At 27.8% G+C, this 14,152-nt stretch overlaps 1 protein-coding gene across 1 annotated transcript in view; it reads left to right on the forward strand.

The window, feature by feature from the left end:
• Positions 1-14,152, forward strand: part of LOC112604418 — a 70,549-nt gene that overhangs the window by 36,684 nt on the left and 19,713 nt on the right. The window lies entirely within an intron of this gene.

Here is a 14,152-nt window from a genome sequence, read left to right on the forward strand (position 1 = left end):
GTGTGTGTGTGTGTGTGTGTGTGTGTGTGTGTGTGTGTGTGTGTGTGTGCGTGCGAGCGCAGAGCAATGAGGAGGTGGGTGGATTATTGTAGTATAGGATGTGCCGATGCTGGTGGGCAAACACGAATTATATGGTTGATTTATTGGGGGAGTGAAGCAGGAACGTGTGCTGGCGAACCGCCGGATTACCTGACGATAATCAAAGTCCGAGCTTCATTACTGTCGCCGACGCATCCTCTACTCCTACCCCACAAACCGTTTCAGTTAAGCCTTTCAGACACGTTCGGCAAACAACCACACGGAAAACGTCAAAATATAAACGGTTTAAGCAATCTCGATGTAGGCGTGAGTGGGGAAGAGAACTCTGGGACGTATATGTATATGTACTTGTATTATAACATGTGCGGGGACCGTCGCAGCAAATCATTGTGTTCGTGTAGCAGCACAATAAAAACAAAATATTAATAAATATTAAACAATATATTATATATCAAAATTTAAACACAATTTTCCACTTGGCCACGATGATATATGGTCGTTTCGTTCCGTATACACGCGTGCAGAGAGAATTGGGTCACGGAATTAACGAACCGTTTGTACACAATGTCCCATGCACATATTATATACAGTGTGAAATTGTACAGCTTGTTGCAAGTGTACAGAATGATATATATATATTCTAAATATAAATATATATTTGATAGAAACAGGATGCTGTACAGCGGGTGTGCATTTATGATGTCTTAGTGGGATATTCCAAGGAAATTTATTACCGCTTACATTACCTTATTTTATACTAATATATATACAAGTGAAACGTCATGAATTTTATTTCATGATCCACCAAAGGTGTGAACCGTATTTATAACGATATAAACGACAAACATTATTTTTAATCTGTGTGTTCTATGATCGAGTTCTTCTGTTTTTTATTTACTTTTAGTATACTCATAAATACGTATTGAAATTTGCGGGTGCTGAAAATTGATTTAATTTTAAACTGCTTAATGTTGTATTCGTTTATTATAAAACTCTTCATTTGTTTTTCAATCGATATAAACTATTATCAAACGTTTTCCTAAACATGTTACATCTTTGTGATGTTTATTTTGTTAGTTGAGCCTGAAAACTTATTCATCATACGATTTATTTGACAACAAAAACGTTAACAAATTGCAAAAGCGACTTGCTTTGGAATAGTTTTCAGAACGTGATTGTATTAACGTAACAATTGCAACACACGCTCAAAAAAAGCGATCCGCCAAAAGTTTGAACTTTGAAGCGTATTTGTTTTTGAATATAGTTGAGCTCAATGACCATAAAATGAATTATGTATAAAGATTATTGTTTTATTTTAATGATAAGTTTAATAGTATTTCCATTTTTAACATTCATTCTAGTTTTACTATATTTTATTTTTTTTATTTATGTTGTATTTTTTTTTTCAAATACTTAATAGAAATCTTATTACTCTACTTCTTAAAAAATTTCAAGCAATATTATTTTATGTGTCTTGTTCATAATATTCTATTAATAACATTTTTTCTTTGCTTTTTCTTGAATTTTAAATTGTCAAGAAGTTCACAATCAATTGTATTTACACTTTTCAGAACGGACTATACTATTTCTTTAAATTCAAATACGTCGCGTTGTGTATCGTGATTAGTGGCGGAACAACGTGCCATTATCATAAAATGAGTAATTATTGTTCTATAATTTTTCGCCATCGGCTTCGACTGTAATGAATGAGACGTACACATGTGCAAATTTCAACCAGTTTTTTTTTATGCCGACAGATGCGTTCTTATATGAAAAATGGTTAAATACTCGTAGTTAAACTATCTTTGGATGTCATCTTCTATAATCTTATCGCATTGGTTTTAACGTAAGTCGGTGTACGATGTTTGGAGTGATTACAATTTGACTGAAATTGAGGATATACTGGCTGTTCTAGTCAAATTACACGAAGCTTCATTACAATTACATTTTTATTCCTAACATTATTTGGTTCGCATTTCCATAATTTTCCAAATGTTTCAAGTATACTTGATTGCAATAATGATTTTTATGATAAGTTTTAGTTTTCCAGTCTAAATTGCCACACAATACAATTAGTACATAGGTAATAAATACAAAATTAAAATATATATTTAATAAAATAAACACTTATTCTATAGTTGTATATATGTATATAAATAAGATAAAATACTTACTATTACCATCTTTAATATTATATATTTATTTTATAACGATATTTCGGGGAATAATCTTATAATAATTTAAATATATTCTATTAAAACTTAAAAGCCATTAGGAATATGTAAAATATTCTGTTATGCCATTACTTAAAATCGCAGTAGTTCTTCTTAATACATCTATCACAGATATTTAAAATATTTGTTAACTATAAATATTTTCATACAACAAATTTAATGGTTTATTTTAATTGCCCTGTCAAAATTTTTTTGTCATTTATGTACATTTATCATTTTTATTTTGGAAATCTGAGGCAATTATAGATATCACCAGGACAGTTTTCTCTTACAGAAAAGCTACTTAATACGGTAATTTAAGTATATTTAGTTTATTTTTGTCGAAAAGGATGCCAAGAAAGGTTAGATAAATAAAATACAATTCCATAAATATGTTAAATATGTCCAATTATATATACGAGGTTGAGAGAAACTGCAAACGATAAAAACAGACCGCGGGTTATTTATCACTTTACGCTGATGCCTGAATATTACGATGCCGTTAGAATACCTTATTAATGCAATTATTATATGGTGCCAAAGATAGGGTAAGCGATTTTATGAAATACTCGACAAACGAACGTCCCAGAAATATTTCGCATTAAAAACGAACATCTGCTTTGAAGATGGTTTTCCAATAGAGTTCCTATATGGAAAATAATGATCAAATTTACACTATATAATAATATGGATATCATACGCAGTAGGTATATATTGATATACTGTATTATTAAATGGAACACCGACATTCGAGTTCCTTAATTGGTTGATTTTACGTTGTATAAATATCGTAAATATAGGTGTGGTATTTGAATGTTAGAATACTTGTTGGAAAATGTGAACAATTATAGTGATTATTTTATTTAGCTTGATAAAAAATGTCTCTTTGAAAATTATTTCGTTTTTCTTATTTATTTACTAGGTGAGTTATTGTTTTTATAGTTTTCCCTGTTGTATATTATATGTCGTATTTTTTTTACATTTATGCACATTTTTATGTTTGCTGATCAATTTCATATAGAAATTTTGAATATTGTTCTAGAAAATATAATCTTTCAATAATACATAAAACGTCATTATTTTTTTATTATAATTATCTAATACTTTATTATTAACGCTTTGCTTTAACTATTTACTGACGTACGAAAATTAATAGCATGTAAAATATATTTAACATGTTCATAAATTCAAAAATTTAATTTTGCACGAATCATATGTTTTTTTTATTTATTTATATGTATTATTTACGTGGAACTTTTTATGTTTGGGGTGAGCATATACTTTTTTTTACTTGTTTTTCTTACAAGGTCTTATCTGCTCAGCATTATGTTTGTTCAATGTTCGACCAAAGACATGACACAAATAATAGTATAATAATATATATAGTATATAGTAGGTATACACGTAATATGTTTATCAGTAATACAAACGAATTGTAACTTTTAGTTCAATGATCCGTAAGTTCTGTTGCCAGTACGATTTTTATGTGTATTCAATAAAATTATATCATACTTTAAATTATATTTATATACATCCAGTTTTTATCTTTTTCTTAAATCCCCCTAACGTTATCTTTCCCCTGTGTATACAGGTCAGAGGATAATTCGGTCGCAACGTGCCAATAATTTGGTATTGCTAAATTAAACATTTTTATATCAGTAATTCTATTTTAAAATGTTATTTTAATAACTATATGTATCTGTCATTATGTCTTATTACAACCCTTGGTTAATTTACCTACAGATTAGATAGCAAAGGTGTCATACTACTTTATTTAATATTATAATTATGAGATAATGTTCTATAATTTTATTTCATATGGGTATAAAATGTTTAAATCTAAATTCAACTCATTGAACCTTAAGTTAACATAGACAAAGAAAAAATAATGAGGAGACAATTGATTGATGTTTAACTATGCACGTATATTATTAAACTTAACATTTAAAATAATTTGATTGCATAAAATGTAATTATTATTGTACTACATTCAAGTAGTACATAAAAGTACATTAATGAATCTATTTTAGGACTAGTTAATGTAAAATAAAAGCTATACATTTTCAACTGCAATCTATAAGTTAATGAATTGTAAAACATTGAATTTTTATTTAAATCTTCACTTTTTTGTAGCTCTGATAATTATATAATCCAATATTTCCACGGAATATTATATCAATTTTTAATTTTAATCATTTTCGCTAAAATATAATTATGGTTAACAATTAAAAAATTAAATATTATTTTTTTTTTTTACACTAGTCATATATTGATAGCTTATGCACACTTATTATAAGTCCCACTTTTTCCAAAATACACTTTTTGATACTAATAGATAGGAAATTAAACTCTTTTTGTTTTTTACACAAGTTCTTTTTATTCTATAGCAGTAATTTATGTGATTTTTACCATTTTTACTTATCATAAATGGCAGTTAACTGTATTTTTATTTGTCCTAATGTATTAAGTCCTAAAATTTTAGTGATAAGTCCTTAATTTTTGTACTTGAACAGTTATTTTATTGCACAATTATCATATGTCCAGACTTAATGTATATTTGGTTTCTATTCCCCAATTTATTAACTACTTACATGTTATAAGTCCGAACATATTATATAAGTGCAGTTAAAATATTTCAGATGTAGAACTTATTTTATATGACCATAAACATTAACTGTAAAGAAGTAGACTTATGATGATGATTTGTGTTTGATTACAAACAAGTTCAGTGATATTATTTTGTTTTCGATTATAATCCTCACGTTTTAATAAAGTAATGAGTATTATTATTCTTATGATATCTTATTTTATTTTAAAATAAAGATAATGTTACATTTTATTTTATTTTATTAACTGAAGATATTTTATAAAAAGTGAAAACTATTAATTTTATTATTTTTTATAAATAAATGTTTGTATTTCAACTTTTCTAATATAGAAAAATTATATATTTAATTTATTGGAATGCATTGAAGATTAATCAATTGTTTCCTTATGTTTTTAAGGTTTTATAAAAAGAAAGTATATTAATACCTATTATGTTTTACAAAAAGTTATAAGTCCATGTCTATCCAAATTTATTTTGTTACAAAGTCCATGTCATTTTTTAAAAAATGGTCATTAAAATAAATCAATAAATATTACATGAATTCAATTTAAATATTAAAATAAAACTACATAATTAATTACAAAATTACTTAAGTTAAGCAGGTGTAAAAAAAGTTAAAATTTAAAATAGCTCTCCTGTACAATTTTAATTTTGTAACTTATAAACGAGTGTACACTAAGCCATTTGATGTGATATTTATTGTGTTCTTATCTAACTATTGATTAATTAATTTTAAAAATTATTTTTTTTTAAGTAAATTTGTTCTTAAAAATATTAGTGTTTATTTATTATTATATATAATTTATCATTGCATCTATTTTAAGATGTGTTTAATGTTTGAAGTTATTTACTTTTATTGTATGATACTTAAGAAAATTATCGTTTACGTAAAATAAGTAAAAAAATCTTAATTATATAAGTATATTGTATTATATACTTACATACTTAGATATAGTTTACCGAAATTTAATATGTATAGTAAATTTCATTGAATGATTAGTTACATTTTTTCAATCACACATAATATTCTTAATTTATTTTCATACAAATACATAAGTCTAGAATTTAATTTACAAAACAAGGTTGAAAAAATGTCTGAATTTAACATATAATATCAAGCCGAGATTGATAATGATTCATCAAAATTAATACTTTTAAAAAACTAATTAAGTTAGGTACATAAAATATATTTATTTATTATTTTTTTTTGGTGACGTACATAATACTTATTTATTATTCTAATAAGCACATGTAATATTAGTATGTGCATATCACTAATTGTTAAAGTCACATACTGTTATTATTGTTATTATTATATTCGAGATAGAAAAATAACAATAAAGACTGATAAAGGCGTACAGTGAGCATAAAGTACGATTAGGAAATGACCCGCGAAATAAGATCATTTTATTAGATCCAGACAATGGTAAAAGTAAAGCAAATGAAAAACTTGGTGCGATTGGGGGAAAAATTTAAAAGTTTAAGTTAAAAATAGTATGCAATAACGAAATTCAATATTATGTTGGCTTAACTTTGCGAGATTACGATTTTTAAAGAGCTATATAATATGCGTGTCTCCTCCGCCTTCTTGGTCCTTTCCATTAAGTGGTTTCTCAGATATTTGGTTGTATACATATATTGTATATAAGCGTATATTTACGTACAAATGCTTTTATTTTTAAAAGAGAATCTATTTAATATTACTATCGTTTCCGGGAAAGAACGTGGTCTGTCTAGTATATACAGCAGACGCAAGTCTCATTAAAAAAGTCCCGTCTCTTTGAAGTTATCGTCTATTTTTTTCTTTAAAACGTCGTTATTATTTTATTTACCTAAAAACAAATATACGTTCGAGTAATTGATATATTTTTCTTTTCGAAATATACGTTTATCATAACATACCATACCATTATGATATTGACTTTATAAAGATTGTTGTATTTATTACAAAAGCAACGTCCAACAGTTATGTATAGGTCATAGGTGTCATTTGTGGAATCAGGGTATGCGGTTACATCCTTTACTTTTAAAATAGTAATAATTGGCCTGCGCCTTGCTGAGATAATGTTCAAAATTAAATCTATTTAAATGGTATTTTTATTTTTATTTTCACATTTATCAATATTGGTTTACTGTCAGTTATTATAATTACTAATTATTAATTATATTTTAGTTTTTTAAATTGATTACAATAGTTCGGTACATGCAATTCATGAAAATAATTGAAAGCAGGATTACGTACATATACGTACATCTATTTTTATATAGCCTAGTGAAATTTCAAAATGGTCTGCTTGATCTCTAACACCCAAAAAAATCCTGAAATGACGCCTCTGGTATAGTTATATAATCTAAAAGTTCTTTATAGTTATATTAAATTATAATATTCATAATATACGATATATATATATATATATATTATATATAGATCCAATTCACTCCGTATTTAAAATTTGTTTTGCTCTCAATTTTATTTAAATGTCAATCATGTACCAATATAATTTTCCTGAACAAATTATGTACATTTGTGTTTTTAATTTAATTATATACATTTTATTATTAAGTAATTTAATACAAATATTTCGCCACTCCTAAGCACTTTATACTCAACCGTGACCCTACCCTTAAGTATATAAATAATATAGTATAGTATAGTGACGTGTCTAGTTATCGACTGCGGTCGTGGGCTGTGAGTGACGGATTGGGATTGGTAGGTGATTGGGTGGGTAGCGATGACTAAGGTAAATATCAATATAACGGTGGCTATATAATACACAATAGTTTTATATAACTAGGAGCTGTGCTCGCCGAACGCCGCAGCTATGTGTGGCGCGTGCGTCTTATTGTTTGTACAGTATTCGGTCGGAGGCGGAAAAGTGAGATTGTGCGTATATTACAGTCACACTTTACGTAGCCTAGTGTGGTGGCTGTTCCATATAATACGGGCAAAACGCTAAAGAATTTATATACTTTAATATATATAGTACAGTTTAGCGCTCAGTCAGCTATCTTATATAATATATTGGCGCCGAACAGTCAATATTTACATTCGTTTTGACCCCTCCCCCCTCCGTGCGCATTCTTTCTTGGTTAAGGTTAACGTCTCGTTAAGCACAGACTGATATAGGTATGCGTGATACTTATAGTATAAATTGCGTTTTACTAACGTACTGACTGCCGGTGACTAAAAATGCAGCTACCATATATTATAACATATACTATTTTTTTTTTTTCATTATTTTTAATTCATTGAAACGACTGTATCATTTTTGTCAATGTCATGTCATTTGGAGAGAGGTACTCGTAGAGTGCGATTAGCTCATTACTACTCGTTTCACTAAGAAGAAAATTTTTCACGTTTTGTGGACGTCACTTCCAATAAAGTGGGCCCTGCAGGGTAAGCAATCCGAATTATGGCGGGGAAATACGAAGTAGAATTTTTTGTACATGTATCTTGTTTCGAACCGATGACTGCGGGCAACACGGCCAGATGTGTGATCATTTCACTACATAATATAATCATATTATAATAACGACTTTTATTCTTATACACCCGATAAAGAGCGAATAAGCATTAGCTGTAATCGTATATAATAATTAATTTATACACGCCGAGGAAATATATCATAATAATATCTGTACAAATATGATTATTAACTATCGCAAAAATGTCTTAGTCCACTTGATCCTACGCCAATCCTATTTAAATTTCTCTGACTGTCGCCATAAGCGATGTTTCTGTGTGCTACCGTCTGCCTGTACACCACCTCTAAGCTAATATATCGTATAGAGTGTGTAGCTTCTTCCCCTCAACTACCACCAACAGGATGTACCTTTCGCAAATCATGGCTATCGATAAAATAGCTAAACGGTAAAATCGTACTTAATGTATAAATCACTTATATACATTATGCATATCAATTCGACAGCGCAGTGTATTTTATTGCAGTTTATCTTTCGTATCGTAGTATATATTTACGTTAATAATATATTAAATGTTAAGGTACTTAACTTAGACTGTTTAGTGTGTTTACTGGACATTTAGTTGTACACGTTTATTAGAATCATTTACAATTTACGTGCAAGATGTAAAAGATTTATAAAATGTACATTCATTTGAGTGTTAGCGTTTAAGATTTTTTACAAGTCTGCAATTTTTCATTAGTAAACTTAGGTAGGTACTTAAAATATTTTTCGACTTCTAAACAAATTGAATTAAACCGGCTTTGAAATATTTTTTGAACAGGATAACACTATATTTTACAAAACTCTAAGATATATTTTTATTTTTAACTTTTTAAATAAAATTATGTGGTATTTAGCCCGTTTCCTCAAAAAAACGATCAGTTAGAAAAAGTTATCAAAAAATACGATGAATACGAGTTTATATGAATTAGTGTAGTATGAATGTTATTGGTGTAGTAAAACTTCTAGCGATAAGAGTAGACTTACACGTATAATATTTTCTGTACTTTAAAGTCATGACAGTTAATACAGTTTAAAGTTTTTAATGTATATTTGCGTACTACTCTTAAGGAATTTATGATTTGTTGAACTATATTGATTGGGAAGATTTTTGAATGTTTAAGTTTCATAAGTATTTACCTTAATTTCGTATTGTTGATGCAATTTATAACTTAGAAGCATCTCTTTTTTTTACATAGAAATAAAATCTCATTATTTACATATTATTTAATAAACTTAAAATTTAATTTATTATGCTTCTCCGTTTTTTTGAAATACATATTTCTTTTTTTTATTATTTACTAACAATATCATTTTATTATCTTTAATGTTTGTTAAGTAAACGCTTCGTAATTATTATGTTTAATTAAGATTATTGTTTAAAAATGATGACGCCATTAACAGTTTGATACTTCATCAACTATCTATTGTTTTCACTTGTATAATTAAAAATAAATGAGAAAAATTTAAAAATTATTTGGTTGCTTGGCTGGTGTAGTTAGTTATCTTTAAAATTTATTATTTTTCAGAACAAATTTAATTTAATTTCTCAGAATCTCGCCTATTTTTAATTTTCCTTAAAAAAATTCCATTGACTATTATGTATTTTAAATTATAAAATATGAACTTATTTCAAACTTTAATAAACAACTAAAATTTAGTTTTTATTTGATAAAAATAGTCTACATATTATTTTAAAATTCAAAGAAATATATATGTAAACCATAAGCGTAAAATCGCTTATTATACTTGACATAAATTTAATGTTTATGGTATTAAGTATAATATACAAGGTAAAATAATAAAAACCGTGTTGTGATGTTTACAAAGTGTATATTTTCGACAATCTATTTAGTAATTTATGTCGCTTTTAATAGTTTTAATTAGCTAATAGCAGTTATTAGATTTCAATGTAAATCTCCCCGGATTTAATAAAACGGCTATGAGATTTTTGCGTTAAAGATTTGTTTGCATACTGACGTCAAATAGTATTTATAGCGTTCGCTATGTATTTTAACACGTAATTCTTAAGAAGATTAAATCAATCCTTCGTTTACTTATTGTTTTTCTCCTTGGATTACTGACAATTTAACAAAACAAAATTGTTAGCACAGTTTTAAGCTGTATAACGGCTAAACGTAATTATTACATTTAAAATATTTTTGTGTATAAATGAAAAAAAAATATAGAATTATTCTATTCATTCGACAGTTAAATAAATTGCTTATCCATAAAGAATAATAAATTAATGTGTTTTAAGAAAATAACAATAACAGTAATTTATAAGTGGCTTCTGTAAATTTATCGGTTTATAGAACACACGAAGACGGCGTATTATGTATGCAATTTTGATGCATCACCACTTATACTGAGACCTGTATACATTGTATTATAATATTTATTCGTGTATAATACACTATGGTTGCATGCGTCAGTATTATATTTACATAAATATCGTCATGTACTCAATGATAACATTAATAGTAATTGCCTAGTAAAATATTGAGACATTTTCCGTTTGTTTTTTTTTATGAATGATTCTGTCAAAGTTGTAAGAATCCGATAAAACGAATATTACATTGTTCATTATTGTAATCGAAAATGTCTCAGAATCCTCATCCCATTGTATTATATTGTACTCGTTTACCATTCGTAGTATTTTTAAATAATGTCAATGACATCAAGTGAATACCTTTAGTTTTGATTGCTTGTTTATTTTAACTATAATTATTTGTAAACAATTCTATTTTTTTACATTCATTTTGTTACTCAATATTTAACAAGATAGGGCATTTATTCACACAACGTTATTATATATTTTATTTTCATCAAAACTATCCAATAATTACGATTATTGTATATTATTTTTATTTCGTCGTAAAAAAAAAGCTACCATCAGATGTAAAATGAAAAAAGACCTTCGTGTAACCAAATTTCTTATTTATCTAAATTATTATTACCTTCGTTGAATGTACTCTGTTCTGTTTTCTTATTATTATTTCTTGCGCAGTTACCATAAATCAGATTTTATTTATTAAGTATAATTTGTCAGGTAGACTACAATAAATATTAATAAATCGTACATTCTAAACTTAACTAAACTAAAACATAAAGAACAAGATGGAAACAAAGTTATATTATATTTATGTATGGGTGTGCGTATTTATTTATATAAATATATAAAACGCATTAAATATTAATAATTCTTAGTACGTAAATATCGATTAACCTTTCTGACAATACTATAGAATGAATTGATTGATCGAATCCTTATTGTACGCGTGTCGCGTCCATAAATACATATATTTGAATATATATGTATTGTATAAAAAATTTAATTTGGCGTCCGAACAACTCGTGGGGGGATATACGTACCTGCCTAATGTAATATATTGATTTCGCATATTGGTTCAAATTGTCGACATACATCGTTATATATTACATTACTTAAAACCGTAAACATATTATATATTATATTATGTGTTTTGCGATAATGTGTGGCTATTAAATCTGTACAAAATAATAATAATAATAATAATAGTTTACCGTGATTCGTGGGTTATACCATTAAAACAATAATATATTCGTATGTTACATGTACCTATATATTGCTAGTGTTATGGATATTATATTATAATATGTACGTTGGTTTAGATTTAGCGTGATCGTGTAATTCGCGATAGCGTGAACACTTTTTATAAATTTTAATTTGTCTTGCCAAATTGAATTGACGTAGAATTAGCTCGTATATTTTAATTGAATGACTTTTTTTCTTTTTTAATATTCCAACCCCTGCCCAGACCACCCCACATAAACCACGCTACGCTGCTACCAACTGAGTTTGGCCAATCGGATTCGTCCCAAACTATCTTGTTGTCATCCATGGTGGTTTACTACCGCCGGGCAAAAGGGACCTTTAAATTAAAATAAACGAAGAGTGTTTTCCGCGCATGATTCTACTACCGATATAGTACAACTGTATTATAATTATTATATATGTATACACAACCGTCTCTATACGCCGCACTGCCGCCAGATATATATTCAATTCTCGTCGGCGCTTGTAATTGTATACGTTCGTTTATCATGATTATTATTAATAGTAGTAGTAGTAGAAGTAGAAATAAAAATAAAAATAGTAGTATTTATATACCAGAGTGTTGACATTCGGTTCTTTGTGTGTTATGTGATCTCTCTGTATTATGTATACTTACAAAGAAAAATATTAAATAACTTCTCCCGTCCAATGAAAATACGACGACCAATGGTGAAATAACATAATATAAAAAAATTGCTACTACAATCCTTCCCCCCATCGATGAAAAAAAAACACGACCATTCGTCTACGCATCAACCCCGTCTTTATAAAAGTGCCGCTATATCCGCTCTTATTAATAATACTGTATTATATAATTTATATATCACTCGCCACGTAATACGATCTCGTTGCGTTGAGGGCGGTTAAGAGCGGTTCTTTCTAGTTTTATCAAAATTTCATCGTCCGCGTCAGAATTCGATATTATTGTGCGCGCATTACCAGCTACAACGCGCAATTGCTAACATTTTTATTGATTGAAGTATTTTCCCTCGCCAAAGGAGCTACATAATCTTATGAAATTGAGTTTATATATAATATTATATAAATATTTTACCGCGTTAAATCTCGCCGGCGCCGTGTGCAACATGTCGACCTTACGCTTCGGGTGTCGGCCGAACTCTACGCGTTTTGCGGTTTTCCTGCAAACCATAACGGCGACGGTATGCGCCGTCGAAAATATGCAGCTAAAAGTATGTGTGTGTGTTGTCAGGAATTCACAATAGAAATTGCCCAAATCACTGCTGCTGTTTCCGCTGCTACTAAGGTTAAATGGGACTAAGAATGTGAGTTTAAAGTATGTAAGTGCAAGCCATGTTATATAGCGCATCTATATAAGTATAGAACGCTACATTGCGATAGGTGTAGGTACACCGTCAATTATCACACTTTTTTCTTAGTCCTATAATATATATATATATATATATATATTATGACTTGTTAATTTAGTTATGTGCTTACATGTTTGAGTTATAACTTATTTATAACACCAGTTTTTTATTCGCATTATTAGCAGTAAATCATAATATGATTTAACCTTTATAGGCACAATATACGATAGATATAATATTTTGTTCGTATTTTAATTAAATTTGAAAATGTTTGTTTATCTCTGTACTTAAATAGGTCATATTATCTCCGTTATATTATCTTTTTAATCAGTTAACAGCCATTTATTATTTTGTTCATGTCGTATTGTTATAACATCTTCGCGTGTATAACGTATATAATATATATATAACGTAGTCTGATCATGGCCGTATATAATGCATTATGTATATTACGTGTCTTTAATCTATTTAATTATTTACAGTTTGGAAATCTCGTTTTATTATTATCATATATATTATTTTACGCAGTGAACATCAAACATTTTGTTGTGGTATTCTTCGTTGCTTCTATAGCTTCTTAGCTACGTTATACACAAAGTTTCGATTACATAATAAATAAGACCGTGTAATGATCAAGTATAATTTATTACTCGTCATAAATAATTTTCATTCTTATATTTTATATATTTATTATTATTATTATTATTTATTTTGAACGAAGGCATTACAACTTTTATTATCGTTCTTAGCTGCCATCCCCGAGGAATCTTATCCCATATCTCCCGAAACACTCGCTTAGTCCCAAAGTTAAATTTGATGTTCGCAAACATATAAGAGTGATTTTTAGTTTGTTTTTTTTTTATTATTATTATTCCTACCATTTAAATTAAATTATTATTAC

The sequence above is a fragment of the Melanaphis sacchari genome, unplaced genomic scaffold, assembly GCF_002803265.2.
Source record: "Melanaphis sacchari strain LSU unplaced genomic scaffold, SCAv2.0 Contig0_pilon_pilon, whole genome shotgun sequence".
NCBI classification, from domain to species: domain Eukaryota; kingdom Metazoa; phylum Arthropoda; class Insecta; order Hemiptera; family Aphididae; genus Melanaphis; species Melanaphis sacchari.